The following is a 19110-nucleotide window of genomic DNA, read 5'->3' on the forward strand; positions in this document are numbered from 1 at the left end:
TTCTCACCCTCTGTTGTAGATGTGTGAGGATGTTAAACCAAAGCAGCAGCTGCCCAGTCACTTGAGAGGTTCATTTTAGTCAGACTCATTCAGTGTCAGCAGCCTCCACTTGTTCATACGCTCATCAACATCTCAGCAAACTCATGTACCATAACTCATTCATTCATAGACAGCCTGAATTATTTACACATTTATATACTCAGCAGTCTGCTCCAGTTTGCTAGCTGCTAGATTAGCTGGAGCCAGAGATCTGAACGTCTAAAGTGGACACGACGTGTCCTGGACGAGAGCGTCGGCCGGGCACACAGCAATCCAGCAGAGAGGGGAAATGTAATGTGACTGCCGTACTAACGCCAAGGGACACATGGATCACTGCCAAGCCCACTCTCTGGATGCTGCTCTGGGCTCAGCAAGAAAACATGCACCCCCCTCACCCAACCCTGCCTCCACTTGCCTCTTTCTCTCCTTATACCTCAGTATTGGGACACTTATCTGAACAGCATCTTCGCTGCCCTTTCAGAGCTCAGACAGAGCAGGTTATTGTGTTGTTAGAGTCCATCCTTTGTAGCCCGCAGTAAATGATGTGTTGCCAGCGCAGACTGCGGCTCTCTCTCGGTTGGAGTGGAGCTCAGTGACCTTGCTGTGGCCCTGCATGCCAGTCAGAGGTGCTTATCAAGAGCTGCCTTTGATTGCACCTCTAAGATGGCTTACTTTGCCGCTGAGTAAGTGGCTTGTAGCAGCTCTGTGAACGTGTGCGTGTTCGTGAGGGGGTTATACAAAAAAAGTGAGACAGAGTGAGAGAGTATGAGATGTAGGAGGAGAACAAGTTGACTGCACCGTTTGCAATCTCCTGTGTCATCTTTTTGCCTTTACTCAAGCTCTGACTGATTTTCTGTGAATGATGCTTTCTTAAGCTCTAGTCCTGTGAAGTCCTGGGTTAGAGAACTAATACACCTTCTTTTTCACTATTCTTGCCCTTTTACATTTCTTTCTCAGCTCAGACTGACTCTGGTATAGAGCTGCCAAATGGCCATCCTGACTGAGTGAGTCAGTGAGAGAGGCCCAGGTAATCCTCCTGCTCCTTAACCCAGTTTACACCTCTGCACCTCTTACACTGGAGCATCAGCTAAAGACAGAGGCACAGCGGCACCTACGAGTGACACACTGTAGGGTGAAATGATGATATATAGAGTCTTCTTATATAATATGACAGCATAGACAGGGTGGGATGATATAAAATATAATACTGTGCTTTGAGACTGTGTTGATGTTATACAACACAACAGGGTGTGTGATATTGTCAGGCAGTGCTGTGGACTGGATAGGGAATATGGTGAGATATAGCATAAAGCAATTTTACACATATGCATTCAGGCAGTTTTCTGTTATTAGACATTATGTAAGTCTTATACAGTAAATAATAATGCAGTACTTTTGAACAATATTAAAATGGATCTTTTTTTTTAAAGGAATATTTTAATATAACAGCATCTCATCTAGCAGGGTTTGTACAGGTGGTTGAAATCCTTGAAACTGCTTGAATGTTAATGTTGTGTTTTCAGTGTTTTTTTATAGAGGAACAGATCACTTTTAAGATCAAGAGATAAAATAAGTCAGGGGATCTTAAAATAAAAAATGATAAAATCGTAATGAAATTATGTCAGTGCAATAACAGTTTAGAATATCAGGCAGTAGCCAATTAAAGTCATAGTATCAGTCATCATTTTCATGGGTCATCACATTTATATTTTTATCAAGAATGTTTTTAAAATGATTCCAAATGTTTTATATTGACTTAATTATGTTTTTCTTTAGTTTTGTCATCCATCTATAATCTGATCACAAAACATAGTTTGGATTATTTCTACTACAATATGTTTTCAAATGAAACAAGGTTATATTTTCTATATATTTTTATATAAATATTAGAGGTGCTGGAAAGAATGACCTAATTCATGTCAGAATTGTAAATATCAATTTCTGCTATTTTCAAAATTTCCAAACTGGAAACTTCCACAAAAGAAATGTTTTAAGGCTCACTGTGGATTCTTGTCAAGTCAAAGGAAACCTGACCTGACGTGCGTGGTAAACTAAAGTAATGTAGCTTTCTTCAGGAACAGTTCACATCATATATACAGAGCAAATAAGTAGAACATCACCAAACAAATCCTGACCTGCACATTAAAAACAACAGCATCTATTGTCTGTTAAACGTCAAAGACTGGTGTTATGTTTTACAGAATAGCCCCACTGAATCCATCCAGGTGGCAATCCAGAAGAGCGTTGTGCTCCGCTCACCAACGTTGCCTACTTTGATTTTTTAATACAGGTGTCTTTTCATTTAAACTGAACTACATGGTGTAGGTACTAAACAGTAACCCAACGTTTAATTGTCTTGGTTGAATTTCACGTATTGAGAGAGTAAAGCTGTTTTAAAATTGCCAACGTATTCTGCCTTGTGCTTCTGCAGATGCATTTTGGGGAACCTGATTCAGCGTGAGACCAGAAGCATCTGCGCTTTTTATCATCTTTTGTCTCTAAATATGTGGAATTTATCCAGAAAAATTAAACGCTGGTTTGTTGCATACTAATTACAGCTTGTGGAGTTCGGTTTAAATGAAAAAAACTCCTCAATTCTATAAAGACCAGCAAGCAACATAAGAGGGCAGAGCACAATGTTCGCTGCTTGGACAGATTCAGTGGGGCCGTACCCTTAGCATACTCTTTACCATGTCATACATTTATCTATGGTTGTCTTAGTAACGGATATCAAAAATAGAGAGAACCCCTTTGTTTTCATAAAATTCATATCTCCTGAGCATGTTTTAGACATAATGGAAAATGTACAGTTTTTTAACAGACGTTGTAACTACATTAACCTCTGACCCGTGCAGCTGTAATGTCACCAGTTAACACAGTAATCAGAGATGGCTTTTGGTTTATGATTCACATCATTTTTTCCACTGACAAGTTTCTGATAAATACTTTCCTTGCTTAAGCCAACACATTTACTTATTCAAATTTTTTTTAATTGAATTTAATTTGATACTGATTCACAGCTCTAATAAATATGGGACTTACCACAGCTGTGAGGTGCTGTAAAAGCTTGAAAATGCGCTTGAGGTGCTTAAAATGGACCTTTGAGAAGGTGTATGAACACTGCTCTAAAAGCTTCTACCATAGATTTATGTTTTTCTCTGATAAACCTTAAAAGAACGTAGACACTAATGCATCCGTATATATACACAAATATTTCCTGGTCTTTGAATTTAGTTTTATTTTTCTTTTGTTGCCTACCAACACGGTCAGCCTCGGTTCAGGGGGTAGAGAAAAACCGATAAGATGTGACGGGACCCCAGCTTCTGCAGCAGTGCTGAAAAACACTGGATCTCCTCTCCCCTGTGTGTGTACGCTAGCAAAATGGAAGGTGTTTGCGCAGCTATGCTAATGCTGTGAGGGATCTAGCATGGCATGTCACTGGGAATCAGGCAGCCCACTGTGGACGTTTCAAAGGTTAGAGAGTGTCCGCTCTGTGGGCTCGGGGGCAGCATGGTGGGAGGGAGATGGGAGGTGACAGTGGGACTCAGAGTCCAGGTGAGCTTTGCCAGACCAGGCTGTAGGACTCTGATGGTTTACCACAGTAGAAGCAGACCTGCTCAGACTCATTAATTCACATCCATGCACCAGTGTAAGAGGAGAGGGAGGCAGGTACAGCCACACTGAATCACATGCAGATACATGCACTCCAAGACTTTCACTTATTTGAAATCACATTCAAAGGCCAACATTTGCATTCACAGAGACTCATGCTCTGTAGTTTGTAGACAACCTATACAGATGCATCCAGGCTTTCATTCTTTTAATTATATATTTATGATGTACTGGACCTGTCTGGCTAAATATACTCAGTATGAAATAATAAGAAGTAAGAAAATAATAAAACAGAGGATTACAGCAACAACAACTGCTTTACAACAGCTACAGTAACTCTCAAGGGACTTATGGCTCAAAAGAGACTTGCAAACACAGGTTAGTACAAGTTAGTGATGATACCAAAGCAGAGAAGATTAACATACAGTATCTGGTGACTGGAGATATGCTCATATTCAGTTTTGCGGAAGGAGAAAGATTCAGTGAATGGATGGCGTTTGTTGAGCCGCAACCATTAAGGCAAAAAACAGAAACAAGGGTGGAATAGATTTTTGGGGGAAGAACAGCAAGTTTAAGGATGGATCTTTCCATGGATTCATATGTTACTGTTAGCTGTTGTGCTTCAGGGTATCGTGTTTTGGTCTGTGGAGGATTTGACAACAATATAAAAAGCTAGACCATCTCTTTCACAGAGTTCCGAGTTAATATTTTTTATATGTGTAAGGTTAATAACCCTATGGTATATTATCATCATTACCTCCGCCAAGGAGCTTATGTGATCAGGTGGATTTGTTAGTTTGTTAGTTTGTTCGTATGTTAGCAACATAACTCAAAAAGTTGTGGACGGATTTTGATGAAATTTCAGGAAATGTCAGAAATGGCCTAAGGAAGAACTGATTAGAGTTTGGGAGTGATCCAGATCACCATCTGGATCCAGTATTTTTTTAAGGTTCTGTACTATTGGGAGATAGGGCAGAGGTCTGCGCTGTTACCATTTTACACCAGGAGATGGTGGACATGAGTAACTTCAAGCAGCAGCATTTTGGGTGTGTTTCTATTCATAGTTTTCGAGTTTTTAGAGTTTGACAGACGCACGCCCAGTCGAGGACACTAGTCGGAGCGTAAAAGAGAGAAAGACAGCGAATTGTAGCAAGAATACTCACAATGCTGGGAGGAATAGAGGAATATTCACCCTCTGCCATGACTTCCAGTCATGGAAGCCAATGCTTTGCCTCACCATGTTTCCATCTCACCGGGGAGGGAGTAATCGGCGAACGCCATGGTGGGGGGCACATGGGGATGGATCCATGATTTTTTAACGGATTCTTCACTTTTGGGAGCTAGGGCTAGTGGCGGAGGTCTGTGCTCTCCGAGTGCTTTTCTAGTTTCTTATTTCATTCAGAACTGAGATTTAAGTACAGCACAGCACAGACAATAAAGCAGACCACCAAAAGCCCCATGTCTGATTCATATGATTTTCTTTACAGAAATTAATGAGAGAGTGCTCAAGTACTTGTCCACAAGGTTGTGTGGTTGTTTAACTGATTTACCTGGAATGGAGGCGACCAGAGTCACAAATAGTCCTGCAGACCTCCTAGCATTAAGCAGTGTCTAGCCAGATGAGGGTAGAAAAGAGTCTAAAGGAGTCTTGTACTGAGCTAAGAGGATAGCTGAGCCCCTTTAACATATAAAAAATCATTTTGTCACACATCGGCTGAAAAAACCTTGTGGAGTATGCGACTGAGTAACAATGTGCTGTTCAAAACGAGCCTATTCTATGAAATGACTCTTTCATGTGATCCACTGTTGGGAGCTTGTTATTTGAGTGCCAGTTTTCTTATCTCAATCAGTTGACATCATTTGATCCACATATAAAAAGCCAAACCTTTAGCAAATGAAGAGCTATATGGGAGCCAAACAACCAGCTCTACTGAGCTAAGCCAAATGATCTGGATCTTTTTCAATTCAATAAAACTTTATCATCCTCTGTCGAGAAGATCACTAAAATCTGCAAAAAATTGTCCGCAAAAGATTGCTGTAATCTGCAGGATATTTTAGTCCAAAATTGTTTTGGGCTCTTTTTTTTTTCATGTGGACTGTCAATGTTTGACACTTAACACACACCTCGTTCCTTTAGCTCTGAGTGTGTGCCAAACAACAAATGATGCGCTTATTAGCGACTATATCTGGTTTCTGGAGCGTATCAATGCTCTTTTCTTGAGTTTGCTCTACTTAGTTTACAGCCACAGTGTTAAACAGGCTGTTGCGTTACTTACATTAGGTTCTAACTGATATGACATGCAGCCAACAGCTGATAGATGAGTGGCACTGACGCGGTGAGGATTCTGAGGCAGCAGAAGAAGAGAGGAGTGAAAGTTGAAGAACAAAGTAACAACCATTACTTTAGAAGCCATCTCTTTTCAAGAATCTGCATGCATTTTGCATAAATTAAACACGTTTTCTTCCTACTTTGACTACGCACAGAAATTTAGCAGCAGTGGATTTTTCTCAGGGAGCATAATTTTTTGTTACGTTCACAGAGGACGTGCAGCTCAAACTAGCACACACTTTGGGAGTGGGTTTTCTGCAGTGATTTAGACAGGTCATTGAGGATCAGCTGTGCCTCATTTCTTTGCTAGCCACCACACAAATGATTTTTAAGTGTCAGGGTACTTTTTACTTCATTTGGACCATTTCATGCACAGGCTGCATCCGTGCTATGCAGTCTGTTAATCCTGTGAGAAATGTTTTGCGTCTACAAGAAATCTTGAGGTTTTAGTCTTGTGTAACCTCATCACACCCCGAATGGCAACACAAGAAGCAAAAAAAAATGACAGTAATGCAAGGGTTGCTTGCTATCAAGAAATCACTTTATATTTGGTGTCAATTGTAGGACTTTCTTTTTGTTGTTTTCCTAAAAAAAAAAAACATGGTTGATATTGTTTGATTTTTTTTTTTTTAATTAAATTCCAAATTTAAAAATCTGGTATTTTTGAAAACCTTACATGTAATTTTGGATTGTTCCTCATAAGTTTAACGAATTACTTCAAAAAATCCTTATCTGTTTTATAAAAGTAGCCTTATATTGCTGTGACATTAAACTTTTACAGGCATTTATATTCCAGATGCTGCAGTCTTTCTTGCACTAGGCTAACATTTTTAAATCTCATGAAGAAGTTTTCTGATCTAAACACATGCAGATCATTTCAATCAAAGAAAAAGAAACTGTTCTTTTGTTCATTGTATTCAAATATGTGAAAACGGTAATGCTCACAAGATGTCTCTCATTCAGTTTTTCTTCTCTCCTTGCGTCCACAAATACTCACTCCACTCTGACATCTTACACGGCGTGCGGCCCATCCTGCACTCTGAGATCGAGACTCAGGGGAAGAATCTCTCCAGTAAGAGCTCAAGACACGTGGGCTGCCCCGTCCTACAAAAGACCAGTCATGTGGATTCTTACCAAGGTCACAGCACATGACGTCTTGCTCCTCCTTCCTGTGCTACATCCACTTTTAAGTGGTGTCATTCAATTTTGATGAATGCTTTTTCACTTAAGTGTGAAAATGAAAAACATCATTGCTCTGGTGAGGTTATATCCTCTGGTCTACAGAGTCTTTTAGAAACAGGCATATTTGTATCTGTGGCACTTACTTGGCAAACACAGATTTAGAATGATCACTGCCAGGCCGGAGAAACCCAAAGCAGAACCAGACCACCCTCTTTTTCTTCAGTGCCTTTTAAGAAAAAAAAAAACTGAGACCTTTTTAATTCCCAGCCAGTCTTCCTGTCCGATCATCACTTCTTCTCTGTCATTACCGTATTATGACAAGCTTTTCTAAATTTAGCTAACAAGCCCACTGTTTGGGGTTATTTTTAATCATGTCATTCTTGTTTACGACCACACAGAGACGGGCAATTGTCAATGCAGGAGTCAGTTTAAGGAAAAACACACACCCTTATACAAAACAGGCTACACTATCTACACCAACTAAGCCTGTTCTAGGATTTCATGCAGGATTTGGGGAGCATTGCGATGAGTCACAGGGGGTGTGAGTAAGCAGTGGGAGAGGAGCATTCATAAATAGAGTGCAACTCACACACCATCCACAAAAGCTGTCAAAAGTAAAACTGCAGGGCAGAACTTTGCTTAAAGAAATAAGCTGTAAGTTAACACAACAATGGGCTCTGGGAATGGGACTGCAGAGGGACAGGAGCCCCAAGCAGTTTGGGGTTCAGTGTCTTCCCTTTTGGCAGTGGTCAGGAAGTAAACTGGCACCCCTCAAGTGACCGTTCTAATACCATGCTCAAGCACGGTATACTTCCTTGACTCTGGCACGGATGGAATGGTGTGCTTTAGCATGTTACAATTGCCCATGCACAACAATTGCACCTGTGCTTCAGCAAAGTACAGGGCAAATAGCCTGAGTGTGAGTCATCTTTTAAAGGAGTACCAAAGTAAGGGTGCAAGCACTTTCTGTTCAGTTTAAAGATCAGCAAATTTCTCCAGAATGACTTACCCCACTTTTAATATTGAACACACACTACTGTAAGCGAAAACCAAATATGATGGGTTTTAAAGAAAATGGGTCATGTAATTTAGGAAAGAAATACAAGCACTGAGAGGAATGAAAACCTGAAATGAAAAGCTTAGTGGTAGATGAGTAGTGGATAGGATTAGTTTTCCAAAAATATGTTCTTCTTTATGTTAGCTTTGATTTGTTAGGAGGATCAGTGACTTTTTGTCAAGTTGGTTGTGAGTGCAGTTTTTGGAGCACTCTGAATAACTTATTTTATAAGGTTTTACTTTCTCAGTATAAAAGTGATCACTTTGAATACTTGTGGTTTTCAGTTTTTTTTGACCAATGCTTTTTAACACTAATTTTAATTTTAATTACATGTTTTTCTTTTAGAATTTTTATGACAGTGTAAGGTTTAAGAACAGCTTCATTTCACTCTTTTAAGCACTCAAACATGTCCGCTATAATATCTCAGTGTCCGTTTTTGAGAGGGCTACAGTAGAGCGAAACCCTGCCATGGATTTTTTTTTTTTTTTTTTTTTTTTTTTTCCACTTGTAGTTCAGATGGCAACGTTAAGTGTCCGGGCTTCACTTGCTTTCTGCAAACACAGTTAGATGAAGCCAGAGGGCTCACTGCAGCTCACAGCCTCATCTTGGCAGTATTGGCTTCATCCAGAAAGCCACGGGACAAGAGGATTTAATACAGAGCCGTGATGCTCCTCTCCAGAGGGGATTACTGGAGCAGAGCTGCGGGAAACGGACCCCCAGCACTGCTACAGCCAGGACTGCCCTGCATGCACCCACTTACTGTACACACACAAACACATGTAAACATACAGTGTGCACAAAATACACATAAACAAGCATGATATTTTTATACTCACATTCACAAGCCTCTTTGGCTAACTCACCCATTGCCCACTCACCCATGCTCTCTGTAACACAGGCAGGAACACAGTGATGTTCTTCTTCTGCTTCAGATGAAATAGCCTCATTTCCTGGCCAATCAAATCATGCAATCCCCCTGTATCTTTTCACCTAACAAGTTTTTATAGCCATCAACTACATTCACCACGATTTTACACTCATTGGCCAGGAAAAATTCAGTTTTGTACAGTGTATTGTAATCCACTGACATCCGAGTATAATGGTAAAGGCTGTACTTGTGGTGCATAGTGTGTAATGGAGCAGTTTGCAGCATATTTTGGAGTTTTTAGTTTCATCTGCTCTACTGAAATCCATGCACTGGTTGCAATTGAGCTCTACAAGGAAAACATAACATTTACAAAACATTTACAGGCTGTCTAAACCAAATCTGCTCATTTTTAGCCAAACTGTTGGCAGTGTGTGGGAGCAGAGGTGTCATTTCCATGGCATAGTAGGGTTTTCCCTCGCTTTGGAGCATATTTTTGGTACCTAGCCAGTGGGAGGAGAAGACCAGCAGGGGGAGTGTCATTTGCAATCAGGCAGTGCACTCAACACTGACAGCATGTTTTGCAATCCCACTGCTCAGAGTCTGTGATATAATCATCCCCTTCCATTTTTTTTCAAATATGTGTCATTTCTTTACTCATTGCACAGAAAAAAAAACATATTCTGATCATTTCAGTGATGCCAGGAAGGCAGAGTGAAGATTATGGAGTGCTTACCAGCATCTGTCATCCACAACAGCTAGCATGCTGTGGCTAATTAACTGAAAGGCTTTCCCTCTCAGGTAATTAACTCCTCATGAAGCAGCCTGATGTTGCCTTCTCTTTACTGAAAGTTTTCCATCTACAGCTCCTAATGTAAGTATTCTGCATAGTCCAAATGCAATTGGCTACTTTAATTAAGTCACGGGAAAACAGCAGCAGACTTATGCAGTGTAATTACTCAAAACCTCTGCTGCACATGACATTAAACTTTCCAGCTGGTGTGCTTTTCCTGATTCAAGGAGCCTCAAAATGTTTTTAGTAAAAATCTGCAAAACTGCACAGCAAAACCTGTAGTATATAAGTCTTGGTGTTAAACATTTCAAAGTTGATTTGAAGCCCCAAAGTATAATTTTAACTCCATTCTGAGTTAAATGGCCTTCAGTGTTGGAGTTAGTTGTCAGCGTTAATGCATTTAGTGCGAGTCCAACTCCGTAGCGAGTCAAGTGAGCCACGCACCACGCATTACAATTTCAAATCTGGTGGTGGGGTTTTCCCAACATGCCTTGTGTGTTAGATGTATTTTAGATGCTTTTAGATGTTTTTGTATTTGATAAGATGTGTTTGGATTCTGGTAGCTTCAGTGTGAGACAAGAATCTCTTACAAATGTAGTTAGATGTGTGCAGACTGAACGATGATAACCCCCACTAAACACTGCTACGACATACGCTGGTATGTGAGAAATAAACAACATCAGTGTGTGTCATCCATCTATGCCACCAGTGCTGTGGTAAATAGTGAAGCAAAGTAACAACAAAAACCGTTGTAACAGAAGCATTCATATGCTTCAGTTACAACGGTGGAGATCAAGATATTCCTCCTCGCTGGAATCCCACAAACTTTTTTTGGCATTATCTACATTCTAATAGCACCAGTGTCCTGTTTATCGTTTTGCCATCTCTTCCTGAATTTCTATTGGTCTGAAAGTTGATGTAGGTCAGAAGCAGTCAAACTGTGAAATGGTGATCCTAAATTTCTTATACTGTCAGAATTTTATCACAATCTATCTTTGGTCCCAAGACCATGACAACCTGTCTCACAGATCAAAGATACCACCACAATTGGTCATCTTTCGTCTGAGACAGCCCAAAATTGCACCGTGTATACCAGGCTTAAGACACTTATGCACTGTGAGTGAAGTTATCCACTGAGTTGCCAACTTCCCACATGTGACTTTTGTTGGTCCTCGGAGAAGAATGATGAGTTGATTGTCATCACAAGGTGTTTCTCAACTCTGCATTTGTCTCTTTGTTCCATCTTTACAAGAAAACCCTTGACTTGCTCTAGGTGTTCATTATTAAATGACAGTCTTTATTAGTTATGAAAAGTACATTGCAGTTAGTCAAGAATTAAGTATTTTAATAACTTTAGATTTAGTGTCAGGAAGTGAAAGAAAATCTGTATTTTAGCAATATTTCCATTTTTTGTAATCAAATACATAAATATGTTCACCTTACAGTGTTTCTATGAGATTAACACTCTAGTAGTTGAAAATTATCCACTGACAAAGTAAACTTCTAACACTACAGATGAGTGTTGAGCTAACGTAAGACGGGTAAGTGTTAAGAGGTTTCATTTTTAACTCAAAAAAGAGTCAATAATGACACTCTAGTAGTGTTAAAAAGAACCCTGCATGATCAGACAAGTTCATCTTGGATAGATATTTGTATCTCTCATATATATATTGAACTAAAAAACTCACTAGATATCTGCATTCTGAGTAAATTTGAGCTCATAAACTCACTGGGAGGCTGCCATGTTTTGGTCCACGCTGGTAGTGTGATGTCACGGTTCCGCAGTGCTCCCTATGAGCTCCTCACCGTTGCCACAGTAACTGTTTTTCAGATGGTTTTGCTGCTTACAGCTGTTGCTGACATGAGTTTGCTGCATGTTGGTTTTGTCTCCCTCGAGTTTCTCCAAAGAAATGCTAAAGTGGACTTTTACTTTGAAAAGTGCAAACTGGAAGTGCTCTTGTACTGAGTTTATCTTTACCTGAACCATGTGAAACCAGAAAGCTTCATAAAGAGTATAAGTTTGGGGCAACTTTATAAAACAGATGCATTATAGCTCGTGGCCTTCATCTGGTTCATCAAGAAACAGATTTCAAACATATTCTACCAATGTGGATTTAAATATTTGACACAAGGTAAATATGGCTCTGTATTTGTCATTTTCCTGTCTAGATGGACAGATAACTGCTCATGGTGCAAATAAAAATAGAAGAGACCTCAAATTTTAAAATTCTCTGTGCATAAGACATGCTGTGTTTCTGAGATGCAGCCCTCACACTGGCTGCTAGTCTGAAACAGTGGTTACTGCATAGGAATGGTGAGAAGCGCTGTAGAACTGTGATGTCACAGCGCCAGTGCAGACCAAAACATGGCAGCCTCCTGGTGAGTTTAAAAACTCAAATGACTCAAAATGCAGATATCTTGTGAGTTTTTTTAGTTCAATATACATATGAGAGATACAAATTTCTATCCAACAAGATGAACTTGTCTGATCATGCGGGTTTCCTTTTAAGGTATCAACTCCCCAAAAAGAGTCAAATCAGTGTTCTGTGGTATAGACACTGTAAAAGTATTAGTATTAACTCTGACTGTGTTAATTTGAATATGCAGGTTTTTCTGTGTGGGGACATGGTAAGGCTCGGCGAAAGGCCGCAAAACCATAAAGTGTTTGGTTTGTTATTATGAAACTATGTTAAAAAAGAAAGTGCTGTCATTTGAGATTTGTGAGCAGTGCAGTTCAGAGTAGTGTGTGTCTGTCAGTTAATTACATATAAGAAGAGCTTTAACATGACAGAAGCAGCTGTAATTGGCTATGCATGTTACTTGTCGAAACATACCCAAGCTCATTCAGGGCATTATTTTTTCATTATACACCCACGCACAGCTCATCATCATCATCATCATCATTACATCAACATCAACATCATCATCATCGTCCCCACATGCTAAAACATGCAAAACAGACATAGCTCTGCAGTGATTGAAGCAGACATCCACGCTTCACAGGGAGGGTCTTGCATTACCGAAGGCTGTTGGTTTGGAAAAAAAAACAAAACTACAAACACCAACATTTTCATCTAACAGAGTGAAACAAAAGCAATATACTTTGGGTTGAAAGACAGTTATGATGGAGAGTCTAACTATGCATTAGATTTTTCTGGAGTTGGATTATTTTAACATTTCATTTCAAATAGACCAAGGGGGAGGAGGGTTTAGGAAAGTGAATTCATTGGGAGAACTGAGTGCATCTGTCTGAAAGAGCTGGAAATGGGTTTCTGAGAAAGACAGAGAGTGATAGTGAATGCAGGCTGGAAGGGAAGAAGATGAGATGAGAGCTAAAGAGAAAAGACATCAGGGAATGTGCACAAAGACATGGCACAAACATATATGTCCAAGTCACCTAAATTCACCTACACTGCACGCAGTATATAGAATTTTAGGAATGTAAAAAAATGCATGAATATGGTTGTTTAGAGAGCGGTTATAGAATGTATGTCATTCTTATTTTTCCCATCCTCTGCCACTACGTTGTCATGAATAAAACACTTGCAATCACACACATATATAGCACATTCACTTATCTTTGTGAACACATCCTGTGTAAACACTTGCACTCAAATAGATACCTCCATCTTGAATAGTGCATGCAACATCTGCAAACAGTGGAGGTTGGGTCAGTGCACACACACACACACACAGACACACAGCCACTGTGTCGGAGCTGCACGGCAGTGAAGTTGCTTAGATACAGTGTCTTTGTCCTTAGTAGACATGGCAGACAAAGACTGGAAGACCTCTTAGCTCTAAAAATGGAATTTTGACCTTTGGATGAATAGAAGTAATAATGGTAATGCTAAAATATTACAAACAAACCTACTTCTGAGTTCACATTCTTCTCAGAAATTACAGGTGCATCTTAAACATTAAATATGAAAAAGTTCATTTTTTGCTGACAGCTGAGGTCAGCCCTACACATGGGTTTGTATATGACTGACTGACTGACTGACTGACTGACTGACTGACTGACTGACTGGGTTGAGCCAGTGGAGTAGCTACATCTAATGGTGGTTCATGGAGCATAGTGGACCTCCGCTGATGCCATGCTCTGTCTATATAGATACCTGTTTGTGAATACCTTGTTTGGGGAAGTAGGCAGAGCTATGCCTCTCCCCTGCCCTCACTTATGTTCACATAGAAAACAACAATGCCGAACTACTGCATGTAAACTAACAGCTTGTACTAGTTGATAAGCATTGCTGCCAATTCACTGGTGCATTGGTAAATATTGATGAGGATTCGTTGCTGTTTACTGCCAACAGGGCTTTATGAACTCACATTTCAGTAACGCATTTCAACAAGCATCCAAGATAGTTGCGGTCGGCCATATACTAGGTTTAATCTAGTCTTTAGGTGCACCTGTGTATTGTTCTATATTGTTGCACAGCTAACTAAGATAAATAATGGGGTCTTAAACAGGCTTTATACAACATAGAAGAGTTGAGGCAAATTACTGAAATGTTACAGCTGGTAGAAGCTTCCTCTGACTGAGACACGCTGACCAAAGAGGCCCTTTCCACTCATGTTTTATCGGTCAGAGGGCCAAATTCTGGTCTCCCTTGGACAACTGACCCTGTTGCCCCCCTCGTTGGCAGGCCTTGGTAGAGGTACGGTTGCTCTTTACATAGATCACTCTTTTTGAACTTTTAACCTCAACAAAGATGGCCAGGCTCAAACAAAAAAGCTGGATTAAAACCACACAGCTCTGAAGACAGGCAATCATTCAGTCTTTATTTGCCAAAAAACGTCCTGTGAAGAGGTGAGATATCAGAGCGAAGGAAACAATACAGACAGAGGAAAGGGAAAGGCATGGTTTAACAAAAGGGCTCTGATCCAGAAATCAAGGGGAAAACAATGAAAGGAGCCCAAAGGAGAAGTGGTGAATGAAAAAGATAAACAGTGAGCGACTGGATAAAGAGAAAAAAAGAAGAGAAAAGAAAAAAGTCATTTGCCTAATGCTATTTTAAATGTTAAGAAAAGGATAACCTGTTGGAACTCTTTGAGTAATGATTGAAATAATAAAGGTTTGTCTGACTAATGCTAGTTCAAAATGTAAGCTATATTTCAACAGGTTTAAGTCCAGATACTGGCCCTGTTTGGTGCATGTCTTTCCCCACATTTCTTGTCTCTTTTAAGCTGCCTTACCTCATAAAAGCAAAAGCCCCAAAAAACATCCAAGACTGTAGATGGCTGCAGACCATTCATCTATGATGGCCACGGATTTGACGTGATTGCCAGTACAACATATTTCAAGTTTTAGATTTTTTTTATTCAAACATTACAACCAAACAACACTTCATAGATAAAACAAAGAAAATTATTTGAGGTCTAATCCAGGATTACGCTATGTATAGACCTGTTTTAGATGTAGTTACATGAATGGTGGCTCACTTTAGCTTAGCTTTAGCGAAAGCTAACATAGTTGTCTTGACTATGTGATTAATGTTACTACATAAACTAATGTTGTTATGTTAGCTTAGCAACCCTTAGCAATGTGAGCTTTAGCTAAACATATTTAACTTAGCTATGAATGAATGAATGAATGCTTACAAGATAGCGCCAATTGACCAGCAGCTCTGAGGACTCTCTGGAGTTTTTCCTTTTTATTGTATGTCTCTTTTCTCTACTTTGTTTGGTTGTGCTTTCAAAACTTCAATGCACCCGAGACACCAAGCACGGTGCTTCTAGTGCAACTTTTTATCACTTTTTCAACTTTTCCTCCGCGGGGTGGGGTGGGTCCGTCAGCAGCAATGGCTCCCATTGTTTACAGCAGGGACCAGCTGTTGGCCCTGCGTAGCACAGCTGTGTGTCCGGAGGAGCGACCTGACACCCCCCGCGAGTTAAGGAGGATTCGGGGGTGCCGTGCCGGGATTAAATGCCGCGACAGGGGGAGAACTTATCGACCAACTCTCCCGTCCGTCATCATGGGGAATGTAAGATCTCTCCCCAATAAGATGGACGAGCTGGCGGCGTTGGCCCGGCATGATCAGGAATTCCGGCGGTGCAGCATGCTGTTGTTTACAGAGACATGGCTGAGCACGCAGCACATAGATGCGACCGTAATGCTGGATAGATTCTCTCTCTTACAGGCAGATCGGACAGAGAGGAGCAGTAAGAGGAAAGGAGGGGGGCTGGCAGTGTTTGTGAATGATAGGTGGTGTAACTCCAGGCACATCACTATCAAAGAGCAGCACTGCTGCCTGGACATTGAGCTGTTGGCAGTTAGTTTGAGGCCGTAATATCTACCACGGGAGTTCTCACACGCCATTGTGGTGGCTGTGTACATTCCTCCCTCTGCTTACGCCAACGCAGCCTGTGACATCATCAACACCGTGGTAAACGGGCTGCAGACTCAGAACCCTCAGGCCCTCGTAGGGTGTACTCATACTAGGCCATCCGTACCGTGCCTGGGCCCGTTTCAGCCCAAAGTCCAGTACGTTTGGCCAGTGTGAGTGCAACCGTTCCGTGCTTCGGTGCGGCACGCTTCGCGGCCCCAGCACGGATAGACGAAGTGGGCCTAGGCACGGCACGGATGCAAATGAAGGAGCACAAGCACGGGAATGTGACGTAGCATGAAGTAACAACAAGAGGACCCGCCTCAGAGAACCCACCAGGCAGCAGCTGCATGCTAGAGACAGCAGGATCCCAGTCCAGTCCACATTTCTGACCAGTTTCTGGCAAAGTCAGGCTTTTATGACTGTAAGAGGATTTTTGTTTTGTGAAATAAAGCTTCTTTCCTTGTTTTAGTCACAAACAGCAGCTCACAGGATAACAAACACCTTTTTATCCTCCGTGTGTAAAGGAGAGTGCCAAATACGCGGACAAGTGTGTGCTGGTTAATCTCACAGCTGATTTAACCTCTCTTATTAAAAAATTATAATGCCAAACTATCATCCACTGAATTAACTTACCACTAATTCTATTTCATGTCACCAAGAAGTGAAAGTGGGATCTTGATCGCTAACGTTTGAACTGAGCATCGTTTATTAATCCTGAGGCGTCTTCAGCTCCAGCTCTCATCAGATGGTTAAAATTGTTCTCGTCACGGTAAGAAAAAAAACGAAAAACTTTTAACTGAACATTTAATCCTGCTCTGGACACATGAGAGCTTGTTTGGTGCATCAGGCATCCAGGATTACGCTGAGAAAAGGCACAGTTTGTGGTGCATAAAGGAATGCCAAGGGGATTCAGATAGTATAAGGACAGCAGAGGAATGACTGTAGGGGCTCATATGAGTTAAAAAGTCCGGGTTTCATTCAGCAGAAGTGCTTGGAACTCTGAGCAGGCTCCAGATTATATGCTGTGAGTGATAACTCTCTGCTATGAACCGATTTTTCTCTCTCACTTCTCACTGGGCTCTGTATAGTTAATGTAGCTGATTCCAGGTCAGAGGAAATAATTCTGGTGTCAGATCAGATATTGTATAAATCTGTAACTATTTTACAGCCTAAAAAAACAACACTTAGGCATACTGAGTCATCAACGGTGGATGCTTCGTGTAATGATGTCGGCGCGTGACATATCCGTGCCCAGGCCTGAATGCGTTGAGCAGTGTGAGTGTGGGCCAAATGGGGGACAGGGGAGGGGGTCAAATGGGCTTCAGCATGGTTAGAATACGGCACGGTGCGGATGGCCTAGTGTGAGTACACCCTTACTGATCTCTGGGGACTTAACTCATGCCTCTCTGTCCTCCACTCTGCCCAAATTCGTTCACTATGTCACATGTGCCACCAGAGACAATAAAACACTGGACTTATTCTATGCCAATACCAAAGAGGCATGCAACTCACCCCCCCTCCCTCCTCTGGGAAGAGCTAATCACAACCTGGTTTATCTCCTGCCTGTATACAAGCCCCTTGTTAACAGGCTACCAGCGGTGTCCCGCACCGTGAAGAAGTGGTCTGAGGAGGCTGAAGAGGCTCTGAAGGACTGCATCGAAACAACAGTGTGGGAAATATTCAGCGACTCTCATGAGGAGGACATTGACAGTTTCACAGACAGCATCACGGACTACATAAACTTCTGTGTGGAGAACACCGTACCCACCAGGACTGTATGGTGTTTCTCCAGCAACAACCCCTGGATTAATCCTGACATTAAGGCTCTTTTAAAGGAGAAGAAGAAGGCCTTTAAGTCAGGAGACAAGGAAGAGCTGAAAACTGTTCAGAAGGAGCTAAGGAGAAAAATCAGAGAGGGGAAGGATAGATACAGGAAGAAGATGGAGGAACAGCTGCAGGAGAACAACAGGGAAGTTTAGACAGACCTGAAAACCATCTCAGGCCACCAGGAGCCAAACTCCCAGGCAGCTGGGGATCAAAAGTGGGCAGATGAACTAAACACCCACTTCTGTAGGTTTGAGGAGATATCTGCCCCTCCCCCAGCTGTGTCAGTCCTGCAGCAGCCCTCCTCCTCTGATCTCCCAGCACTCTGCCCAAGTCCCCCCTCACCTCCCCCCCTACAGTATTCAGCTCACCACCACCTCCACCCCCCACTGTTCTTCCGGCAGAACCAGCTCCAGATTAACACGGGTGAGACCAAGGAGCTGGTTGTGGACTTTCATCGGCGCCCCCACTCCTCCCCATCCCCAGTGAACATCAAGGGAAGGGACATTGAGATGGTGACATCTTAAAAGAACCTGGGTGTTCATCTGAACCATAAACTGGACTGGACTGATAACACCACTGCACTTTACAAAAAAAAGTCAGAGCAGGCTCTATCTGCTCAGGAGGCTGAGGTCTTTTGGGGTGCGGGGGGCACTCCTGAAGACCTTCTATGACTCTGTTGTGGCCTCGGCCATCTTCTACGGCGTGGTCTGCTGGGGGAGCAGCATCACAGCGGCTGACAGGATGAGGCTGGACAAACTTATAAAGAAGGCCACCTCTGTCCTGGGATGCCCTCTAGTACCTGTGGAGGAGGTGGGGGAGAGGAGGATGACAGCCAAGCTGTCCTCCATGATGGACAACAACTCCCATCCCCTCCAACACACACTCACTGCACTAAGGAGCTCCATTAGTGACAGGATGATCCACCCAAAATGTGTGAAGGAGAGGTATCACAGGTCTTTCCTTCCTGCAGCTGTTAGGCTCCACAACAGAAACTGCTCAAAATAATCTGTGCAATAACTAATATTTATTTGTATAATCTGTACACATGTTTGTATATATATTTGTGTATATATA

At 41.7% G+C, this 19110-nt stretch overlaps 1 protein-coding gene across 1 annotated transcript in view; it reads left to right on the forward strand.

The window, feature by feature from the left end:
• hcn4 (hyperpolarization activated cyclic nucleotide-gated potassium channel 4) overlaps nt 1-19110 on the forward strand; it is a 103110-nt gene that overhangs the window by 78787 nt on the left and 5213 nt on the right. The window lies entirely within an intron of this gene.

The sequence above is a fragment of the Cheilinus undulatus genome, linkage group 1 (genome assembly GCF_018320785.1).
Source record: "Cheilinus undulatus linkage group 1, ASM1832078v1, whole genome shotgun sequence".
NCBI classification, from domain to species: domain Eukaryota; kingdom Metazoa; phylum Chordata; class Actinopteri; order Labriformes; family Labridae; genus Cheilinus; species Cheilinus undulatus.